The following is a 24184-nucleotide window of genomic DNA, read 5'->3' as shown; positions in this document are numbered from 1 at the left end:
TCTTCAACAGTGCTTCACAAATGGAGTCTAAGACATTATCCATAGCTGAATGCAGACTCCAGGCACAGGATAAAGCAAGTTACAGATCTATATTCTCTGTGTCAAATATTCTCATTTATATTACAAACTTTTCATGCAGCTTTCCTTTGTCCTGGAGTAAGCTGTCAGAAAGCTGCCTCAGCTGCAGATTGAAAAAGAAACCTTGATATGTCCAAGTGTCCCTCAAATTCATAAAGGGTTTTTCTATTATTTACTTTCATAAACAGAGTCATAGAACAGAGTCATAGAACACCATCACCTACCCTTTAACAGCGACAGAATTTACCATGGCAGATCAATTTCATGTTCACACATCACATGATTCCTTTCTTTAAACATTACCACTGTATTTGTCAAATTATGCAAAAATTGGCAAAATTACATCAATTAACTAACTACATTAACAAGCAAATAGATTATCAACTTCTTAGTTTCTAAAGCTGACACTCAGGAGTGCCTCTTGCTTCAGAAGTGCCAGCCACACAGGTAAAAGCACATGCCACTGTTATTTCATACAGCTCTGATTATCCCCTTTATGGCTCTTCTCTGCTCTTTCAATCTGGCTGTTGCATTTTTAGCCTCCCTCTTTCACAGCTTTTCTTCTCTGCCTATATATTCCCACTCAAGATCTAATTCTGCAGTCTGGGCCCCAGGCTGTCCTTTAGTAAACCTTCCGCTGCTGCAATATTTTCTCACTGTGCCGTGAGTGCATCAGTATTCCAGCAGAGGGAGGGAAGTGGCAGCAGAAGGATCAGTTCATCAGTTCAAGTGCACAAGACCGATTAGTCAGACAGCAGGAATAGGGGCAGATGAAAAACTCGCTTTACAGGGGCTGGAAATGGTGAGAACTTTCTTTCCCCACAAAGTCGTTAGGCTGAATACATTGTTTGGGCTCTTTAAAGCACACTAGTTCAATTTTCTTACATTGTTTCCATAATGCTGTACATGGATGCATTGATTATTTTAAGTAAAAATAGGGAAACCCCTGAAAATCCATCATGTTAGAAGGAGATCAGAATTGAAAACACATGTACAAGCAGCAGACTTTAACAGAGGTGACTGTTACAAATCTGAGACATCCGGCTAGAAGAGCAGCAATCCAAAGCTCCCTTGGTGGTCAGCAGAGAGGAAGGAATACTTCTGGGATCAGTTTGGTCCCTCCTGGTGCAAACCACTACTTGAAGAAGCCCTTCTCTTCCCACCGACCACAGAAGTAGCCATGGATGACCACACACATAAATTAGGCACCTGCATTAGACATCCAGGGTTAAGTGGGGTGAACCTGGCCAGGAGAGGGGAGAACATTTATTTAAGTGTGTAAAACTGCCTAGAAGCCAATACTTCTCTTTAACAGAACAAAATGGAGCTTGGAAATGCCACTGGTTCTAAGGACTTATCTGAGGAAGCAAAATAGCCCAAGCAGTAGCATTGGGAATCAGACAATGTGTGAAAAACCATGAACTGCTCATACCTGTGAATGAGAACAAGTATTGGGAGAACAGAGAGAAAGCACAAAGAGGAGTTAAGTTAAGCTCAAAGAGAAAGTAGAGAAGGAAAAATACGAGGCAGGAAAACAGCAGAAAACAGTGGATGATATGATGTAGAGAAAACAGTCAAATAACGATGTGAAGAAAGCATAAACAAAACATATAACACAGCCTGCAAAAGCAAAGAAAGGAGAGTAAAATAGGAAACAAAACATACAGAAAAGGAAAACTTACAGTTTTAAAGCTCACTAAGTAGATTTAACAACAGATTAAACATGGCTGGCAACACTGTGATTAAATGTATGCCTACAAACAGCATGCAACTGCTGGAAACTGCAGCGGATGGTTGTTTCATGGCATGACACTGCAGGCATTTTTTCACCTGTACCAGCAGGTTTCATTCTTTAGCCAGGTGGTCCAGGAAAGCCGTTCAAACAGGGAACACCTACTTCAGCTGTTCAGTTAGAATCTGTATGACAGCCTCTGTATAGGACCTGAGATATGACAACTCTCAACTGGAATGAAAAAGGAAGGATGAATCTGCAGCCGAACTCTTTTAAGAGCAGAAGTACAATGATAGGATTCACCGATGATTTTCCACAATGGAAGTGAAAGGATGTGAGAGCTGAAGTGCAAAGGGAGAGACAGGGAGAATCCACGGGGGTGTCACTTTGTCAGTACTCAGAAGAAAGGAAAATAGTGAATTCACAAAAAGTCTGTCAAGGAGAAGCTCTGAGGGGCATTATGGCACTAAACGAAATCAAGTAAGTTAATTCTAGCCAAAGGTATGACATGACCAAGAAGGGCATAAAAACTAAGAAGAAATGTCAATATTTGTTGGTAGGTGGGATTCAGGATGAAGTGACAACTCAAGAAGCTGACATGCTGAAGTCCTGACCCTCCCATCACCTCCTGCTGAAAACGCTGGAATGGGGAGCACATTCTATTCATTTTAAAATGTATCTCCAGTATGAGAAATGTAAGATTATAATTGGGCAAGTATGGAAGCAAGAGATAAAAAGTTCACATAAATCAGAACATCCAGATGAAGACAGAACTACCTAGCCATAACAAATAGCCATTTAATTTAAGCCCCATTATGGCAAAATATTAATACACTAAGAAAAACACATTATGGTTATCTGTAGTTCACCCTGACATCCAGGAAATCAGCAGCTTCTCCCTTTACTACTCACAGGATTGTGATCCTGCAAAATAATACTAATCATAAGCAGCACACAATAAAAAAATTATATAAGGAATTATGCTAGTTTATTATCCTTTTTCCCACAGATCCCGGGAACAGGTTGATGTGTATAATTTTATTTATGAGTAACACTTCAAAGATCAAACTGGAGGTGCTCAGAAGCATTGGAATACAGCTACTTTAAATGCTGGAATATAAATTATTGTGCATCGACTATAAACCACCTGTACCAGGGGAAAGAACAATATGATTAAGATTAGAAGACTAACTTAAGGTATCCTTTTCTGAGAAGGAAGAATTGGGGAATGGAGGTTAATAAGTATATCTGCAAAGAATTCTGCATTAGGGTGAGAATGCAACAGATGCCCTTATATGTTTATCCAAACATCACAATAACACTTTTACACCCCAATTATCAAACAATGTTATTATCATGCATTAAGAACTTAGCAAAAGACTACAACCACTTCCTTCTTTAGTTAACTTTCAAATATGTCTGCAAGAATTGACGACACAGTGATCTAAAGCAGAATAATGAATAGAAGAGCACAGATCTTTGCCCTGCTTAATGACACCACATACTGTCAATTCGTGAAGGGAAATTTACAGAGAAAACACTCTGTAGTGATACAAAGTTTCCAAGTGTTAAAGGTAAATAGGCAAAACTGCACAAAATACACCCAGTTAATGATCTGGAAATCAAACTAATGTTTACTAATTTTACAGAAGGTATTGCAATTACCTTTTGAGTTTGGAAATGTTAAAACTATTTCAGCAACATAACTGTGCAGATGAATCATTTTATTCAGAGGAATCAAGCAGGTATGACCTTTTAGATTCTCGTTTATACACAGAGAATATGATATTACAACTTAGAATTACTCAAGCACACAGCTGTTCAGGCCAATTGCAACAAAACATCAGTGCTGAATTTCCATTTATTGAAACCAAAGCACAACTTGGTACTACTGATCTGCTGGAAGCGAACTGCCATGCAAGGTTTCATAACCCTGCCTGGTTTCTTGCCAGTTCATGACTCTGGGTCCAAGCACAGCTCACAGGACTTGAGTTTCTTGAAGGGAAGCTGCCGACCCCATAACCTCTGATGTGCTTTAAACATCAAACCAAGGATCCTAAGAACCCTGGCACAAGAAAATTTAAATTTAAACTTTCTTCTCATGTTTGACTGCTGGCTGCTGATGCTTTGCTGATGCTACCTGCTCTGACCACATGCTCAGTAAGTCAATAACAAAATATTACACAAATTGGACATGGGCAGGTCTGTGGGACTTGACAGGATGCACATGAGGGTGCTAAGAGAATTAGTTTGAAAGGTCACAGGGGATCATGACATTGCCAGCAATCTGCCCAAACTGCTGTGCTCAAAGGGTGGGAATGGCTCCAAATCAAATGGCAGTCAGTCACAAACAGATCCTTGGGGATCAATATTGGGCTCATTACTATCCAGTATCTTTTAGAATTATCTGGATTATTGGAATAAATACATTGTCAAGTTTGTAGGTGACATAAAAACTTGGAAAACAAATAGATGCAACCAAAGTGTTCCTATGCACAGAGATTGTGACAGCCTGGAAGACTGAGCCACTTCAAGAGACACATTAAAAAACTGGACAGGGTCCAGCAGAGAGACAACAAAGTGATCAGAAGGTTGGAAAACTTTGTGAAAAAAATTAAAGGAATTGGGTTCAACCTAAAGAAGAGAAGATTCAGGTGAGATGTAACCACAGTCTTCCAAGAAATAAAAGATAATTGTAGATGGAGGTAACTCTCTTCACAAGGAACAAGGTGTCAGTGCAAGAGGCAACAGGCACAAGTTGGTTCTGAAGTTCTGTCTAGATGCAACAACAAAATATCTACTGTCAGGACAATTTCATATTGGAACAGGCTGCCCAGAGAAATTGTGAACTTTCTCTTGCCAAAAATATTTAATCCTTAGCTTGACCAGGCCTCAGATAACGTGCCTTAAACAGAAGGTTGGACCAGATGATGTCCTGAGGATTGTTCCAATCTAGACTTTCCCAGGATTATATGAAAGCCTGATAGATGTTGTGACCCTATTCAGTGATGAGGAGCAAGGAAGTAGAAAGAACAAAGCCAGTTTTTGCACCCAGACACTCTGGGTTCACTAAGACAGCCACCTCTCAGGTTGCAGGAAAATCCAGGGAAGCATTTTGCTATAAAACCTTCAGGTATTACAACTTCAAATGTTACCTCTTGCAAGATCCAGACAGTAACAAACATTCCTCACAACTCTTGAGCCCGGGTTAACTCTCCCACTTAAATACGTTCTGCAGGCCAGATCCATGCTAGCCATAATGGCCCTTTCTGCTGCAATCTATTTTAAAGTTCATTAAAAGATGATTTGGCCAGCAAATACTGGCCAGGCTGTAATAGTCTGGATTCTTCATATCTGTGCATAAGATTGAAGTCTTTTTCTTCATGGAGTTAAGCAAAAATATACAAAATGGTGAAATGCACGTGATGACAAAGAGTAAAGATAAATGTAAGGGAAACAGAGAAAGAAACAGATAATCTTTCAATGAATTAGCAGTACCTGATATAATAATCTGCACTAGCAGCCCTTCAGACAAAATTTCCATTTATTATCATAATTTTCTCTTTTTTCCAACATTCTGCAATGAACACTAGTCATGCAGAATAAACCCACTGTGGTAGACAACTGTACAGTTTAATCTCAGATTACAATTCCACTTTCTGAACTTGTAAAATAATAGGACTGATGCAGCTGGTAGGCTACGGCATATACCAGAGCCTAAACAGCCTTCCAATGCTTTAATATATCATGGAAACATGTAAATAAAAAAAATAATAGTTATACAGAAAAGGAAGATTACTTCTTCTAAAATATAAAAAATATATTAATTTAAAATATTGATTCTACTATACTCCTTATCTGCCACAATTTCCTTTTCCAAATCACCTAATTGATTGAAAGATATAATCCAGCTTAGATTATGTTTTTAAGTTTGGCAGTTGCACGCCAAGTTGAACTCCTCCTAGGCTGACTGCAACATCACTTCATTTCCCACTGAAACATACATTAAACACCCGCATTTTAAAAAAGTCTCCCCACTGCATCTGGTAACACTTCAGACTTGCTCTGCAACCCTGCTAAATTCTGCTTTCTACGTTTCTCACATCTAGAGATTGAGAATCTTATGCTTAAGGAAAATATTGGTTAAGCATGTCACAGTACCTTGAAAGTATGGTGAATCGCTGGGTTGATTTATCAATTGATCTTCATCTGTTCAGATTTTGGAAGCTTTTCCTAACTTGTACCTGATTAATTCTGAAAGAAAAGAAAAGGAAAAGAGTACAGCACTAAAGCATTTGAAACCTTAACTCCGTTTCCTTACGATGAGCGTGTCTATTTAAAAACAAATACGAACCACTTTATCAATTTTACAAACAGAGTTTGTGCAATGGATTTCAAACTGAAAGGTAAGCAGGGAGCTGTTATGGTGTGTTCTGCACAGAGCAGCTCTCTAAATGGCAGCCTGACATTAGCACAAAGGCATGCATCGGATGAAACCTCAATCTTCAGCCCAGTTACCGCACTCGCACCGACGCTCGCTGAGCAGGTCCCGAGCACGTGGCTGTGTCTGTGCCACACACTGGAAATGCAACAGGGCTGGGGTTTCTGCACGGGGTTTTTCTAAAATACAGCACGACTCCAACAACAGGGGCTCTCAGCATGCAGCCACTGGCAGCTTCACCACCATGCCACAGAGCATGGAGAGGTAAAAATGATCCCTCACATCAGGGACTGTCACTGCACCACTGATGAAGAATTCAGAGAAATGTACAGACTGAGGCCTTCCCACAAACAGGACCTTTATCATCTCAAGCTCAGGTTTTTAAGATCCTTTCATTCAATGCTTATAAACTTGTTTATATAAACTAAACTTAATCCCAGTTTGCTTTGGTTTAGCATAAATCAATGCCAAACTGGTTAAAGCTAAACCAAAGCCCTGTTAAAACACAGAAAAAAGTACAACTATTTTTGTGCACAGGTTATATTTAATATCAATTAATTGATTTTTACAAGTGCTTTGAAATTAAACTGGTGATTTTTTTTTCATGTCTAAAAAGCCATGAAGATACATATTAATTAGCCAACCTAGCACTGGGACTGGATGACACTTCAGAGAAAACTATTTTTTTCCTCTCAAAGGAGTAAAGTACAGACAAGAGGAATGCAGTCCACGAGGGCACCCAAGCTGTCCCCAGCCTGCAGGGCTCTGCTCCAGTGGAAGGTGCCAAATGAAGCTTTTCCTGCCTTCTGGCTGCTCCTCTGGGAAGATGTCTGCCAACCAAGTTTATATCTTTAAAGTCTTTTTATGCACTGAGGATAAAACCTTTTTTCATCTTTTCCTTTAAACTGCAACAAAGCAGCTAATATTACCTTGACTAAGATCCTCTAGAGATATATTTGCTATTTCTGAGATTGACTCTGCTCAGTGACATAGCTGATCCTAAGAAGAACATCCTAACTTAATTATATTCTAGTTACTGCATAAAATCTAAATTTCTCTTGTTTTCAATGGACAAGACTTCAGAGCAAGTCCAATATTTTTTTCTCCCCTCTGCAGGCACTGTTTTGCTTTATGCTTAAGAGAAGTGCTTCTTAGTAAATTTCTACACTAGTAGAAGTCTCAGAAAATGAAACACATACAATGTGTGTATGTTACACATACAAATCTCACTGAATACTACAGTATAAAACTTTCTCCTCAACTCCTGCTGCTGCTAACTAGGAAAATGCAATGCAGTGTTTAGCAAAAATCCTTTTTGTCCTTTAGTAGTTTAGGACAGGAGACTCTGAATTGATATGGATCATTCCCTTCCCAGCAGACCATTCAATGTTTAGCCTCAAAGTCCCAAGCCCTTTGAGCATCTGACCTACCTGCTGCAGAAGTAATTCACTCCTCCATTTCTACCCCATTTTCTTTAGGGGAAATCTAAATTTCTCTTGTTTTCAATGGACAAGACTTCAGAGCAAGTCCAATTTTTTTTTATATGAGAGCTTTGCATGCAAAACATTCTTTTATCCTTATGTAAATGTTACTTTATCAAAAAAGTTCTGTTGCTTCATGCAAAACTGAAAACAAAAACTATAAAGCAGAAGACATCTCCAAACACTTACAAATCTAAAAATAGGGTAGCAAAGAAATGGACAAGACAAGGGTGAAGGAAGGAACAGCAAAAATTTTATTCCTGTGTATGAAAGATCAGAGCACACTATGCCACCACCTGTGAATTTTGCTGTAGGGATTACACCTGCAGTTGAATTTGAAAGAAGTTAAAAGAGTAAATCTCAAAAGAATAAAATGACAGCTTAATGACCCTTTAAAGAGAACTCTTTCTCTGGATAATGGGTGGCAGAGAACAGGAATGATTCTTGCTGAGAATTTACAGCAGGTCAATTACAACCACAACTGTCAGCAGAGAGTAACACAAGGAAGTCATGGGATGATTGAGAACAAGCCAGGTGGAGCTCTCTCCTTGGTACCCTGGAAAAGGGAGAGCTACTTGAAAGGTGGAAAAATGACAAAAAAAGCCAAAGCAGCCATCCAGCAAAAGGCCTGCATTTCCAAACCAGTGAAGCATTATGTCACTCTGGTTGCCTGACTATCAAAGAAACTTGGACAAAATTGCTGTTTGATATTTTGGGGAGTTACTGATATGCAAGGCAGGGAACCACAGCCTGGCAGAGCAAAAGCTATATATCCCAGCCAAAACTGTATCTACACAGATTACATATAATATAGGCAGAGTTACAATTACAAATGCATATTATCCATTTAAGGGGAAACACATTTACATGAAAATTGTAATTGCAAATCAACTCACTAAAATACAGAAAATGGAAATGTATGTGATAGAGCATCCCTAACTTTTGAAAGCATCAAAACTAATGTCTCAGCTACCCAAGGTCCTTTAACTCTCTTTCTTTTCAGGTGCCAGAAATATCCACCAAAGAATGTGCCAAAATTTTGGAACACTCTTTCCCCTATGTTACCTACTAAATATTCACATTTAAGAGAAAACACAAAGGCTATATTTATATAAACAAAGATGTGGACATGCAGGGTATAACTACACCAAGCTGTAAAAGTCTGAGGATAACCTCAGGAGGTGTCAGTGTGCCCCTTGGAGAGGCAGGAGCAGGGCAGCAGCAGGCCAGGGGCTGCTCTCATGGCCAGCTGGAATCCAAGGGCAAAGCCCAGCAGCTCCCAGGCTCATCCTGCCTGTGCTGGAGACTGACTCTGAACCCAGCAAGTGCAGAATCTCAGGGGGTCAAAGATGCTATCAGAACCACCAGTTGCATAATTGGCCCTGCTAGGCTCTGCAGGAGACACAATGCTTCACGTCCTCACAGACTGAGAAAGAACTATCAGCTCCATTCAGAGATTAAATACCAAACTTCCGTAAACACCAATTACAAAATTACAGCTTCTCAAGATTTCATGTATTTCCTATGTATACCAATAGCAAGTGCTTCTCAGAATTACCTAAATACTTACTATCATTTGTGCAAATGTAACAGAATATTTGGTGGAAAATATAATAATGATACAAGTTATTCTGAAACTATTTCAAACATAGGTGTCTTAATCAATAATGAGGAGGATCAAATTTAATAACTAATCTTTTAGTTACTACATAACTAATACCTTAATCAATGGAGAAGCAATAACATCTTTTGGATAATTGACAAAAATTGCAAAATGATTATGCACAGCAAAGTGCACTTGATGGGTCTTAACTTTGACTACTGTAATTTTCCTTTGTCTAATGACAACAGGCAAAGACCAGCATTCATTATCTTCCTCAACAAATCATGTCATCACTGATTTTATCTTCCAACAATTTCTCTTTTAACTTAGAAGTCTTCTTCAGCATCAAGATTCACAAAGTCATAAGAAACCTTTGCATATTCCACCTCAGCAATTTAAGTAAAACCACACAAAGCATTGAACAGAAAGGCAAAAAACATACCTCATTTTAGAAATAACGCAAGATTTTCTACAAGCAAGTATTTTGTCCTATATTTCAAAACACCCACATCTTGCAGCATTATTTATGCCATTATTTATTTCAAAGTTCAATCTCTAAAACACATTATCTTGTTGCAGCAAACTAAGATAAATATGGATAGTTGAAATTCTATTTATACATTTCCTTAAAAATGGTATTTATATATGTCTCTAGAGAAGAAAAAGATATGCACTTTAAGCCACAACACAGGAATATTTCATACCAATTACAACTTGTATTACATCAGAAACACAAACAATGAAAGCCTGGTAGCTAGCAGTAAGGCACTGGACATCAGGATTTTCCATTTTTAAAATTAAAAAAACCCTGATTGGATCATTTAAAAGGGTGCATGAAGTAAAACAATAATGAAGTAAAAAACCTACAAAGAATATACAAACATATAATATAAACACACTTTTTAAGACAGAAAGGCACAGCTAATCAAGGCAATTGAGAGTACATGAATAATAAGATTTGCAAAATTTATTACTGAGCTTCTCTGTTAAAGGTAACATTATTCAAATGACACCGTCACAGTTATTGCAGATTAAGGATTTCAAATTAGCTCCTTGTGTATATCATTATTTTGAGTAGCTGCATTTTATCTGTCTAATTTTAAATTACTGCAGGCAGATGAAAGTCATCCTAAAATCTGACTCATAATTCAGGTCCCATACCACTAACCTGAAGAGAGATGCTGGTTCCTACCCAGGTACAACACTATTCCCAATGTAAACAAAGGACACTGGCATGCACCCCAGGCTAAGGATGTCAGCATTTTTCAGACACCTTTCTGACTGTTCCATTTTATGGTGATGCAATATGACCTACATTTTCAACGGCCAAAGAGAGACAGAGAGATAGAAAGGGAGGAGATAGAGAAAATAAAGACAGACAGACCTTTGCTGTCCTTATCCCCTACCAACTACAGCTTTAACTGGCCCTCATGGGGGTAGTAATGTGCAAGAATAAAAGCAGAATAACCTTATCACAAATTCTGAATGAGAAGCTGAAAGATAGGCAAGTGTAAGAAACAGCAAGATTTTTTCCTCAATCCTGTGAACAAGTACATAGTGACACCCTCAATAGGAAAGAACAGCAGAATCAATAATTTTATAATCAATTACCAGAACAAAGCTGTCTGCAATACAGATGCATATTTTACTACCTTGCATTTCCTCTCATGTTCCCTACCACTTCATTTCCATGTATTCCCTTAAGATGTCGAAACAAAACACAAAATAATCCACATCATTATCATCATTTTTACAGAGAGAGGAATTGAAGAAGGAGTGATTTGCCTACAGTTACATACCAGGCCTAAGGCAGGCTTGGGAACACAAAGCATCACTCTTCATTATCTCTGTCCTCTGCAATCTATTAGGGACTGTGATACCTGTCACCCTAATATATAATCTTGACATAATACCAGAATTATCTCTATCTTGTATTTCTCGCACATGAACTTCACACAGAAATCTGTACTAAATTATTATTAATAATCCTAACTCTCAGAAAGCTTTCCCTCACAAATGATGGTCCACATTTCTCAAACTGGCTCTAGAAATGTGCTTGACTGAGCTGTAAAAATCAGCTCTGGAAATGTTAATGGTCTTTTTCATTATAAACATGTGAAAATATAGAACTAATTAAATCTTTGGGTGTTTTTTTGGTGGTTTGGGTTTTTTATTATTCTGCAGCTAAAGCAACTTTCTTTTCAAAAATCTGTAGTTTTCCACAGTTAAAACTAGTATTTAATAGATTAAAAGCTTGTTGCTAGGTTTGTATTAAACAAAAATCAAGATATTTTGGGTTTTGGTTATTCTTCTTTAGGGCAAGAATATCCTGCAGAATATCTGCAAAGCACATATTGTAGTTAATAAAATATGCAAAATAATAGTAAGTAATTTCTTTATCTTTAAAACTGAAAGCCAAAACATGATCTTAAGTATATCTCTGTACATCCAGAATTACTTCAGATCTTTCCAGAGAGATTCTTGGGATTTGCACACAGATAAACAAGACTATAATTTGGCATGGTATTTGAAACCAGAGATCAATAAAATGTATAGACTAATCCCGGGTTTGAGCTGTGATTTTATGATAACAGCAGCTTTCTTATCAAGCAGCATTCATCTCATGAAGTGCAATCAGCCCTACACAGCAAGGGGTGAGAAACTGTTGCTCATTTGCTCGAGTGCTTCTGCCTTTTCCAACAGCAACTTTCCATCAAACTGTTTAGCAGTGAGGAGTTAGGGAGGCAAACAGCACCTGAACCAAGAGTGAGAAAGAAAAACCTTAAAGCCCATCCTGATTTACAGAGAAGAGACAGTGGAGAATCAAGAGACAGATAGCTACCAAATATGAAGGAAATACCTGTAACATGATGGGAAAAAGCTTGGAAATTGAGAAAGGATGGACACTGCAAAGGGAGGATGAGGTGCAGGGGGTAGTGTGGAAGACACAAGGTCTTAAGCAAAAAAGAGAATTATTTCTCCTTCAACACTTGCCCATAAGACTGTGGAGAAATCCTCACTCAATTAAATGAAATTACAATCACACATTTCTCCACTTCTATTAACCCTGACTGCACTTTGGTCAATCTATTTTAGTCTTTGAAACTGAATTTAGTGAAAAACTGGTATTTCTTCCATTACAAACAAACTTATTTATGCTAATCTAGGACATAGAAATCTCTTCCATATTGTCAGCATTACTAAAGCTCTCTTTTGTGAATCTTTCAATTCAATATTTTCTATCCTTTTTTCCTTTCTTCATGGTATCTCTGTCGCAGTTAAGAAGGGAAAGAAGCAGAAGTGGCACTTTTATTGCTGTCCAACACCATAAAAATTTCAGCTGGAGAAGCCAATCAGTGCAGGCAGCAAGCCCAGCATCCATCCCAGAACGACTCTTCCCTTTGCCTACCAGTGACTGCCACCTAGAGCCAGAGTGCACCAAGCAGGACAGAAATGTTACAGCAACAACAGAAACGTCAGCCCCAGCCAAAATAAAAAACAAACCAAGAACTCACACTCTAGAAAGTTACATCCAACTGAAAAGATTAAAATAGTTACGTTTCTCTTCTTAACATGCCTTCTGAATAATAAGCATTTGGCCCATGTCTCCCTGTTTTTCTCTGAAAACTGCTGTTTTATACATATTTAAGTCACATATGTGGGAAAATATATATAAAATAGCACTATACTGCTTTTCAAGTAAATCCTGTGTTTCAGTTTGTTTGGGAATAAATGTGCTGGCCCACGCTAGGAAACTGACTACAGAATCTCATCATCAGCTGAACATGCAACAGTGACATTTCAAAGACGACCTGTGTTAAAATGCTGACAAGGCTTTAACATTCATGACATCAGTGATATTAATAAGACAAGAAATGTCTTTTTAGTGGCATGAAACTTAATTAAAAAACCCTAATATTTTCAATTTAAGAAACATACTCACACTGACCCAAATACACCAGTGGCTTAAATGTCTACAAAGGCCCACCCAAGCAAACAGCACTTCTGACACACTATAAGCTTAACACATATTTATAAATTGTATTAATTCACAGCTGCTGACTGTATAAAATCATATCTTTTTCTAACTACTACTTATGTAACTATTAATAAGGTGCCTAATTCCCAAGCATTAGTCAAACAATCACTAGATACTCTTTAACAGAATAAAAGGATTTTTTTGTTATCATTTACCTGGAGAATATAATAATTTGCATTTTAAAATATTCCCAGTAGCAGTTCCCTTCTCTGCAAACTATACATTCTGCAAAGCCAAAGCTATGTGAGTGTTAGCATATTCTTAAGCTATTAAAATAATTTATTAGCTATGACTAATAATGCCTTGTGAAGAAATCAGTTCTCCAGTTTTCTCACTCTTCTGCTCATGGATAGGCAGACTGGTAACAGAGCATTAGAAAACCAGATTTCTTCTCACATTTATCATTCCATTAGATACACAACCTCCAGGTTCCACACTATCCCTCCCTTTACTGCTAGTCCCATGAAGAAATTAATTTTTCCCAAGGGGATACATGTTCACAGATAAAATGAAATTAAATGGAATTACAAATCTCACTGTTGAACACAGCTACCTACATATGAACTAAATGTCAAGCTGTAGTTACTGAAAGCAACAGTTTGAATGCAGCCAGCTGGAAAAATTGCTCATTCTGATCCACACTCAGGACATGCTTTCCCCCACGAGGCACTCCACGAATCCCCATCATTTTTCCAAGCAGAATAACAATTCTGCAACTGGCCTAGATGCAACACTGCAGCAAAGAATATTTAAACAGAAGGATGACAGGGACTCACTGTAGAATTGTCCTGGAAGATGACATGAAAGAAACACTGGCAAAAAACCCAAACCTGTTGAAAAAACAATCTTTCCTTGACAACTACCACAGCTTTTCTCACAGATAAAACAAATTCCACTTGAAATAGAACTGATGAACAGGTTACAGAGCTGGAGAATAGCTTTCAGCATGATCCAGTAAAAATGTCTCCAGTTAGAGATCTATTATCCAAAGGAGAGATAGAAGGAACCTCCAAAGGTCAGCCAGTCCATCCCTCAGCCCCAAGGCATGATAACTAAGCTACCTGGTGGGAACAATACAAGTAATCAAACCTGTTCTTAAAGACCTGGGGCAATGGATAAGCCGCTGTCCCACGGGTGATTATTCCAGCCTTTCAATACTTCCACTAGAGAATTGTGTTTGTCCATGATCAATCTTCATTGCTCGAATGTGACCTATTTATTTCTCCACCTGCCACAAGCCCCCTGCTTTGCAATGCCCTTCAACAGATCTGTGTTCTCACCCTCTATTCTCCTCTTTTTTACTGTAAGGAATTGCATTCTTGTGGCAGGCACATATTGTTCATGCATCGTGGTTTTTTAAATCTTCAAGCAACTGCACTGGCATCTCCACACCTCCTCTTTCCTAATTTCATTCAATACAGACCTGATGTCCCCCATGTGTGCAGTTAATGAATACTTTATTTCAAAACTAAAGCTGATCAAGCAGACTTATTTTCACAAAATCAGGATCCTTAATATTATATAGATTTACTTTGGGTTTTTTGTCTAAGGAAGTTTAGGAAGCTCAGCTAGAACACAGCATGCACCTCTACTCTATGCAGGGATTTACATATAAGTAAAACAAATAAAAGCATAGATGATATTCCTATCACTTAAACAATTCAAGACCTGTTCATGAGTTAATAAAATGTCACTATTATAGTGGGAGCACAAATATAAAAAAAAGGTTGGCCCCATTGCCCTGCAACAAAACTATGCAGTTCCCCTTTGCTATCAAAGATGGTGCTCAAAGAAAAGCTGTGAAAAACCAGGAACACAGAAAAATACTCATCAAATGGCAAGAAAAATAAAAAGTCATAAATTGATCTGAAAGCTTCAAAGTAAATCTTCGCAAAATATGACCACATGAAAGCAAGGTTTTTCTTTTATATATCTTCCAGTACTATATTTATGTATGCAAAATCTCAACAGTTATGTTTTCTCTTTTTGAAGTATTTCTTTTTCTAAGGCAAATATCACTCTTAAACTTTAAATTCTCTGATGACAACAGACAACTGTATCTCATATCAACATTGCTCTCGATGAGACACTTGCCTGGGAAGATCTTTGACTCCAGAGATCATGGAATTTCCAGTTACTCCTTCCTCAACCAAGGGATAATGGAGCATAGCCAAATTTGGGCCCTGCTGACAACTGGATTAGCACAAACCATTCCTTTAACTGCACTGATACATAGTTAAGGTGATATTTTTCTATTTCTTTGTAAAAAAAATTACATTTTGTTGTGAATTGCTGTACATTTCTTAACCACAACACACGGTGCTGTATCCTACCCACACCTCCCAGAAGGTGCCCTGTGCTGGGGCTGCCTGTTACCTGTTTTTCTCCAAGCCATGACAGTTATTGCAGCTGCCTAAAAGACACCACCTGCACAGAAGCCAGCAGAGAACAACTGCTTATTCAAAGACAACTTAACTTTTAGAGGCCTTTGTAAAAAAGCAACACATTCTCATAGCATCCATCTCAAAAGAAGATACAGAGCAGCAATTTCACTCACTGCTACTAGCAGAAAGAGAAGAAAATGTAGGTTGCAAAATGGCTGTCTTAGAGTTTAAACTCTGGGCCAAATTTAGTAGGCTAGTCCTAGAAAGACTGGGAGGCAGTTACAAATTAAGATTTGATAAGAACAATCCAGCCATTGGGAAATTTGTTACCTGTATTACCATCATAAGTCAACACCAACATTTAAGAAGATGATTAAAGTTCAAAATCCCTTCAAGGGCTTGCAAGACCAGGAAAGACTTCTTGAAACATTTGAAAACAACAGCTCTTGAGCTATTTCCTTCCATTTGTTTGATGACATGAACTACAGTTACAGTCAGTCACTCCTTGTGCAAGCTTTTCACATAACAACAGGATAGAAAAGCTCCACCAGAAAATCTGACAATAAATATCCTCCTATTCCAATCCAGACAAAGTGGCTGCAGCTCAAGTGCAATTTGGGTACATCTAAAATTAAATTTCAAACTAATGACATTAAAAAAAAAATCTCATATGTTTCATTTTAATATGTGTGTGCCCAATTTTATTTCAGGATATGTTATTGTTCAACATCATCCTAACTTTATATATATACACACAGAGAGAGCAAAAACCACAAGCAGTTCTCAAAAATGAAAAAAAAACCCCAAACCACCAACCCATAACTGCCAAAGTGACACTGGAATGAAACTGAAGTGAAAATATTTACCATGAGCCACAAAATCACAGGTGCATACTTATTAATAGCATGGCTTTGTTTCACTCTGATCTCCTACAAGCCAATCTTTATTAATCTAAGTTATAAAATCCAGTTTATCTGCCTTGCCTGTTTTATTAGTTCAATTCTCTCTATGTATAATCAAAATTTAATTTTTTTATTAAAATAAAAGTGAAAAGCACTGGATCAAAAAGAACTTGTGATTTTCAAGCATTCTGCACTAATATTTTGCAAAAAAAAAAAAAAACCCAAAGCACGCAACAAGCGAATCTGGATGCTTGTTTATAAAACATTATAAGAAAAGGTTACCTTGTAACCTGCATGAAATAAAACATTGCAAGAATAGATACATTGTTACCTCCTTTCATAACTATTACTAAAATAAATAACATTTTGGGCTTAATGTTTTGGGTATACCTATAGCCACTTCCATATCTCAACTGAAAATGTACATGTATGTATACACACATATGGATACACACATACTTTACAGATAATGCATTTTGTGTCCAATTCCTCTATTTCCTGATGTTTGACATTAGCTTGTCTATTTACCTTTTATAACTCACCAAAACATTTTATGAAGCAGATTATTTTATTCCACAATTTGTTGGGGTTTTTTTTCCTGTTCCTTATACTTTTCAAGCTCAAATTCTATCCCTGGTGGAAATAAAGTACAGAAATCACCAGGGAGGCACTCATACATCTTCAAATAAAATCTGACTTGCAATGCAGAAATTATCTTGATTGTTCTTTTCTTGCACTTCTGAAATTACTGGTTTGCTTTTATGAATTACTCCCCTAAACACCTTAGTCCTCAGTCACTGAATATCTTTTGTGTTTGGTTTCACTGCTGTGTTCAGTCTATCATTCTGACAGCAACACCACCTCGTACTAGTCAACAGTCTGGTGATTACAAAATTCACTCTGATGGAAAGAATTAATCCCCTCAGGAAGGAGGATAGCTGGGTTGAAGTCTCCCACACATGTGGCGAGCAGTCCAGCAGATAACAGCTCTGCTAATGATGAAAAGGGAACCAGAACCACCACCTCCTCCTGGGTTTTGAAAGCAAAGATTGACCTTTGCTCCCTTTTTGAAAGAAAGGGCTTATGATCCTAATTTCAAGAGAGCATGAATCCAAAATGCTCCCTGGAGAAAGGTGCTTAGCCCTAGCAAGAGGCAGGATTTAAGCACACTCCTACTTCAGCTGCTGCATAGAAAATGTGCAGATTCATCATCTCCTTCAAGCCTTTCTGGCTGGTATAATTTTAACAAAACACCAACAAACACTAAAGAATTTGGCTCCCCCACCTTCATGGAAACATGACCCAACTGGCCTCAGGCAGACCAGCCTTCCCTTTTTGACCAGCTTGAGCCACAACCTGGATCTGCCCCTGCTGGGTCTGACAGTCTCTGCTGGAAATGCCCAGTTATCCTCTCATCACATTTCTCTTGAAATATTTGTTTAAACCATCTGTTTAGACAGCATTTGAGGCAAGTTTAGAAGCTGCATTTGGCACACCAGAAAAAGAAAGTGAAGACAATGTGCCATCTTCCCAAGGCCACAACTTCACTTTGGGGTTTTACACTGTTTCCAGTCCTTATTGGTAAGACAACAAAGTTCAGTGTTTTCACAGGATTATGGAATCTTAGAACCACGGAATATTATGAGCTGGAAGAAACCCATAAGGATCACTGAACCCCAACTCCAGGCCCTGCTCAGGACACCCCAACAATCCCCCCTGTGCCTGAGAGCATTGTCCAAACACTCCTTGAGCCCTGGCAGGTTTAGAGCCATGACCATTCCCTGCTCCAGTGCCCAGCCAGTGCCACCTGTACTTCATTCAACATTTTACAAATGAAAACCTGAGCAGGCATCACCCAAGCACGTACTCATGCCTCCAATTATTTCTATTTCTCTGCTCAGGCTTGTACTTCAGAAATCAGGGGTGAGAACGTGTGCCAGTGTATCATGTTCAATGGGAACTGCAAATTGTAGCTGTGTTTGAACACTACCCACTGGCAGAGTTTCTCTATTACAAGAAAATAAACCATTAAATAATCCAAAGCAAAATATAAACCCAATTTAAAACAAGAAGCAGATGTTTATCAATAGACCTGATACTCTTTCTCCATCTCCTGAGACAGAAGCCTTTCTTTCAACATCTCCCCATGATGTGGCCAAGCTCAAAGCCTTGTAATATTTTTATGTCTTCTTTTACAGTTTGGGACTGCTTTTAAAAAATAAAGAAAACAAACTTAACCAACCAATTTTTTTAAACTTCAAAAAGCTGACTCAGAAGCTGTGCAATAGCTCTGATTCAGCTTTCTTAGCTGAGTCAAAGCATCTGGCCACGTGATTCAGAAAACACCGCTCTGAAGTCGGGCAAGAGCTCTTTCCAAAGGAGGAAATGCCTGCCTTTCCTTGTAAGTGTTGTGCAAAGCTTCCTTGGTAGCACTAACAGTTATTTATTTAAACTTGATACAAGTAAATATGATATTCACAGCTCTCTTATTGTTCATGCAATGTTTCAAACCACAGTTAAATAAAAATATTTACCACCTGGCCCGATGCCAGTGAAGACAAATTCTTCTAAGTCAGTGGTAAAACCTCATTAAACATCCACCTCTTCCTCTGAAAGTCCTGGCACAACACTGATCACTACCACAGCCATGAACTGAAGGACTGAGGAAGGAAAAACCAAAAATATGCTCTCTTTCCTTAGTAAAATAAAATAAAGTGAAAACATCCTACCAACAAATTAACAGAATGCTAGACAACTGACTAATCCTGTCAAAAACCCTCCAAAATACTAAATGTCTGCTTTCTTACAAAACACATGAAACAGAATCACAGAACACATGAAATGCCACCCCAAAATTACCTGAGTCACTTTAAATCACAGAATGCAGACATCATGTGGCATCTCTGAGCCACTGCACAGGCAGTCAACAGTGTTAATGATTTTTAGATTAAAAGAAAATTCTAACCAGCTAATCTTCATGACACAGAGTTTCTTGAGACACCTGTTAAAACACCTTGACTTTCTTGCTAAGTGGGAACCTACCAAGTCCCTGGGAATGGGTATCATGACCCAGGGTGCCACTCCTGCTGATCCCAGTCCTCAAACAGAGCCCCTTTTGGCACACACACAAGGCACAATTTCCTTTCATCCCTGCACCTGAAAGCTCTGGCTCCTACACTCGATACCTCCAGTATCATGAAATTTCAAGCTGAGTTTGACAAGCTTTAATAAATTAGTCACAGATCATCCTAAAATGTACAATAATTGATCCTCAAGCTGCATAAATATTCAGTAGGATCTGGATATGAAATCTGGAAAGCTGTTACATAATTCCTGTGAAGATTGCTGAAAGAGGACAATATCAGAATGCCACCTGTGTAATTGAGATTAACTAAGACACAGAGCCCTTACTTAGGAAAAAAAATATTTCAAAGGACCATGCAGCACTATTTTTTGTTTGACTAAAATAAGGTTTTCTCCCTTCAGGAGAAAAGTAGCAGTAATTAAATATCTTTCCAATGAACAAAATATTTCCAGGACTAATATTTTGCAAGGTGCTTCCATCAAAACTTCTGGAATTTTACAGGCTTCTTTCAGTTACAAAATAAAAAATAACAAATAAAACTAGTACTGTAGACCACAACTTGTGGTTACACTATTACCTGATAGGAGCCAGGTTTTTAATGTATGGGATTAACAGTGCATTTAATCAATCTTGGTAACACAGGGAGTAGACAGCAAAATTGATTACTGTTCAGATAATAAAATGTTGCATTTTAAAACTATTGGTATTATCAGTACAGTCACAACAAGTATTTTCCTCCCTTCGCCCATTCTGCTGTAATTCTGTGAAAATGGGCTGGCTCTGCAGAAATACAAGGGTCCGTGTCAGGAAAGCTTTTTACTTAGAGGCTAAGAACCACTCACTTTTTATACCTCAATCAGTGGGTTGAAAGATTTCTGGTTTATCTGCCAAGAATGACTATTTTAATATCTGCAGAATTAGACAGCCAATGTATTAGAATTTTTACAGAACGAGATGACAAGCTCTTGGAACACTGATGCTAATTTTCAGTAAATGCTGAGGCTACAGAAGACTGCAAAGAAAATAAAACTCTAACATAATTTAAAATGAGAACATAATAAAACTCTAACATAATTTAAAATGAGAACATCAGTCTGATAGGTTAGCTTGGTATCAGCCTTGCACAGAATCCTGGTATATAATCAACAGGAAAATAAAGGATGATGGTAAAAAGTAATGCTAAACATAGACTTACAGAAAATAGGTCTCGCTAAATAAATTTGGTATGGCTTTCTGACAAGAATATAGGTTGGACTGGATAAAAATACCCTGCAGTTTCTGACCTACTATACTTAGATCTCTGTAAGATTTAGTGCTACACAAAAGTCTGATTTAGAAGTTAGTCAACATGAAGAAAACCTGGAATCTAAAACCACCTCATAAATTATTAGCGAGGCTAAAGAAAAATATTTTAAATCCACCTTGTCAATAGTTAAAGCTGTTTTCTTAGCTCTTAAAAATCATAGCTCATTATAGGCTGCAATACTATAAAAAGCTTCTTCCTATTTAACTTTTTGTGTGGTTGGGAAAAAAAATCATATACACACACAGTTAAAGAAAAAGGGAGGAGGTATACAGTCACTTTAAACTTTTGCTCTCATAGATTGTTTCTCAGGAGAGAAAACTTCAGCATTAACAGATTTCCTCAATAAAAAAACCATCAGTGCACTTAAAAGCCATATTTTCAGGAACAAAAAAAAAAGGTATACTTATGAAAAATCAAAGCCAGCTCCACACACGTGTAACATCTTGCAGCACTAAACTTACCTAGGCGATACTTCTTGCATCCAGAGTCACCTGGAAACATTACAGAGGATTATTTAACACTTTTGACAAGGACAGATGTGCAACAAATTATTACGTATAAGCTGCTCCAGGGTCTTACCATATGGCACACATAAAAGAATTCAAGGAAAGAGGGAAAACTGCATGACATTTTAGCTTGGTTGAAAGCACACACAGGTACTGATTCCAAAAGAACTGGCAGAGTAAGGTGCCATCCCCTGTGCAAGAACTTTTTCCTACTGTGTGAATCTTCACTGCTGATGTTTTAGGGAAGGTTCAGTGCTACTCAGTTGAAGGATTACATAAAAGACCGTAGCTGATAAAATCTGCACAGAGTACCCAAAGTGGTGAAGGACAAATAAATAAGAGTAAGTCAACCCTGTTCCAGAGATCTACACCATACATCACACTGAATTAAAGGCAAAGACATGGCTTTGGGTATACAGCCCAGTGCAACACCCTCCACACACGAGAACCGAGGGTTTTTTCACACTTACAGGATGAAGAATTCTGCTTGGTAATGGAGCAAAGCAAAACAAAAACTCCTAAGACACAGTGAATTCTCAAACACATACAGGAACCCAGCAAGCTGGAACTGCCTTCCCAAGCAAAAACCCCATGGATATTTAATATGTCAAATTAGAACAGGAGAGAGAACAGGCTGTTGCATCAATACCTAGCCTTAGTGAGATTCTTGATGGTGTATTTACCAAGTTCAACTTCCATTCTAAAGGAGAAAAGTTAATGAACATTGATGGTGCCTGAAAGCCCTGTCTTAAAAAGAAAAATAATGGCTTTGTTCTCAAAGTTGTTCTTATGAGCTTAAGACCCAGAATAAAAAAATTCAGAGAAGCTCCTAATTAGTAGCTTATATGAAGAATGGAACAAAAGTCATTAAATATTATTAACTAGTCATATGTACTGCTGTATTCTAAATTAATTACTCAAGGACTATCTATTTGTCATTTTGGAGAGCTTAATAAGACTATCTGACCAAGAGTGGAATGATGAACAAAAAGTGAGAAAAGATTGTATTGGATTAAATGGCAGAAAATTACACAGAAGTTCTGAGATGATTAAATAAATAATTGTGGATTTTCACCTAAAATAGTCTTCAGTTCTGACCAACTTCTCCTTGTGATAAAAACCAAATGGCTCAGAAAATGGAAAGAGCTCAGAGAGGTGTAAGAAAAAATATTAAGTCTTGATTAAATGGGATGTTTCAAGATTCTTAAGACTTCCAAAAGGAAATAAGTGGATGAAGAGAGAAAGGCAGTAACTCTACAAAATTTGCATAGAGAAGTTCAGCTAGCTCTTCTTCTCACCCTTTGGCAAAATACTAGGCTGCACCATAGTGACCAAAGCCTTTGGAAAAACAAAGTTTTTGGTCAAACCAACTAAATGGCAACATATCAGAGTTCATAGAAGTGAGCACCTTCAGTACAGCTTACATAGTTCATGAATGCATGGCCCATTCTTTGGCCCAAACGTGGGTAACTGGATAGATCGTTATGTTTTCATATAAAATGATATCACATAAAAGTCCATAAAAACTTCAAGAACAGAAGCCACTTATCCAAGTTTCCCATGTTGGAAACGCTTTATTCCTAAGAGTTCTGGCGGAATTTTAATGACCACTCCCAGTAATTCTTCCCTAATAGCACCTTCCAAAGGGCCTGATCAGTTGCCTATTGAAGACAAAGTACTGACTTGAAACAATCTACAAATCCGTAAAGAGCTGTTAAATGCCTCTATCCAGAACAAAAAAGCGCCTTTTAATCTCTCACAGCACTGAAACCAGGAACTAACAGATTACTGCACATATTAACTTCGTTCTCTTCTCACCCTGATTTTCCCCACCACCCTAAAACTGTCAATGAATAGTGCTAAGCAGAACAAGACAGTGAGCCACTTAACTGTCCAAACCAAAATGAAGAGGGAATAGAAAGGTGTCAAGCTCCGTAATATACACTACAGTAGCATCACCAGCACTGCCCAAGCATCCAAGCCTATGGACCAAAAGCCTAAAACTCAACACATGGTAACACCTTAACATCTCTTTTCTCCAGACCCCTCCAGCCACTTTTTCCATCACCAGCTTAGTTTGCCAGGACAGGAAGAAACAACTATTGTTCCTATCTGCTGATCATTGTCAAACGCACCAGGAAACATCGGAATAATTTTTGGCACGCCCCAGGCCCTGCCGCTTGTCCTGCCAGCATCGAGTGGGGATGAGCCCAAGGGCAGCCAGGGGAGGCCAGCCCAGCTCCCTCCAGCCGCGCCACGGGCACGTCCTCCACACCCTCACCAGGGAAAGGCACCGAGGAGCCAGCGCTGCCGCTCCATCCTCCCACGGGGGATCCCACCACCCCCGTGGTGCCGTGCCAGTGACACCGGGCACCGCGACGGGACCGTCCCCCTGCCCGCTGGGTCACCGCCACCGCGGCGGGAACGCCCGCCCGCTGCCTTGTGCCGTCACCGCCATCGCTGCGCCTGGCAAACACCGCCGCGGTGCCCCGCAGGGCAGCTCGGGACCCCCGAGGGCGATGGTGATGGCACCCCGGGGAGGACACCCCGAGCCAGGGCCGTGGCGGGAGCGCAGGCGAGGCGCCCCCGGCCCCAGCGGCCTCGATGGCGCGGCACCATGTGCCGGC

General features: G+C 38.7%; 1 protein-coding gene across 1 annotated transcript in view; it reads right to left on the bottom strand.

The window, feature by feature from the left end:
* Positions 1-6073, bottom strand: part of ATXN7 (ataxin 7) — a 70033-nt gene extending 63960 nt beyond the window's left edge. The window contains exon 1 of the mRNA XM_039695306.1: positions 5972-6073. The gene's annotated coding sequence lies outside the window, so the exon portion shown is untranslated. The remainder of the gene's footprint in view (positions 1-5971) is intronic.
* Positions 6074-24184: the final 18111 nt, after the last annotated feature.

This window comes from Passer montanus, unplaced genomic scaffold (assembly GCF_014805655.1).
Source record: "Passer montanus isolate IOZ18808 unplaced genomic scaffold, ASM1480565v1 scaffold9, whole genome shotgun sequence".
In the NCBI taxonomy this organism is placed as follows: domain Eukaryota; kingdom Metazoa; phylum Chordata; class Aves; order Passeriformes; family Passeridae; genus Passer; species Passer montanus.
The sequence above is the reverse complement of the archived record's forward strand: the minus strand, read 5'-3'. Positions and strand labels throughout refer to the sequence as shown.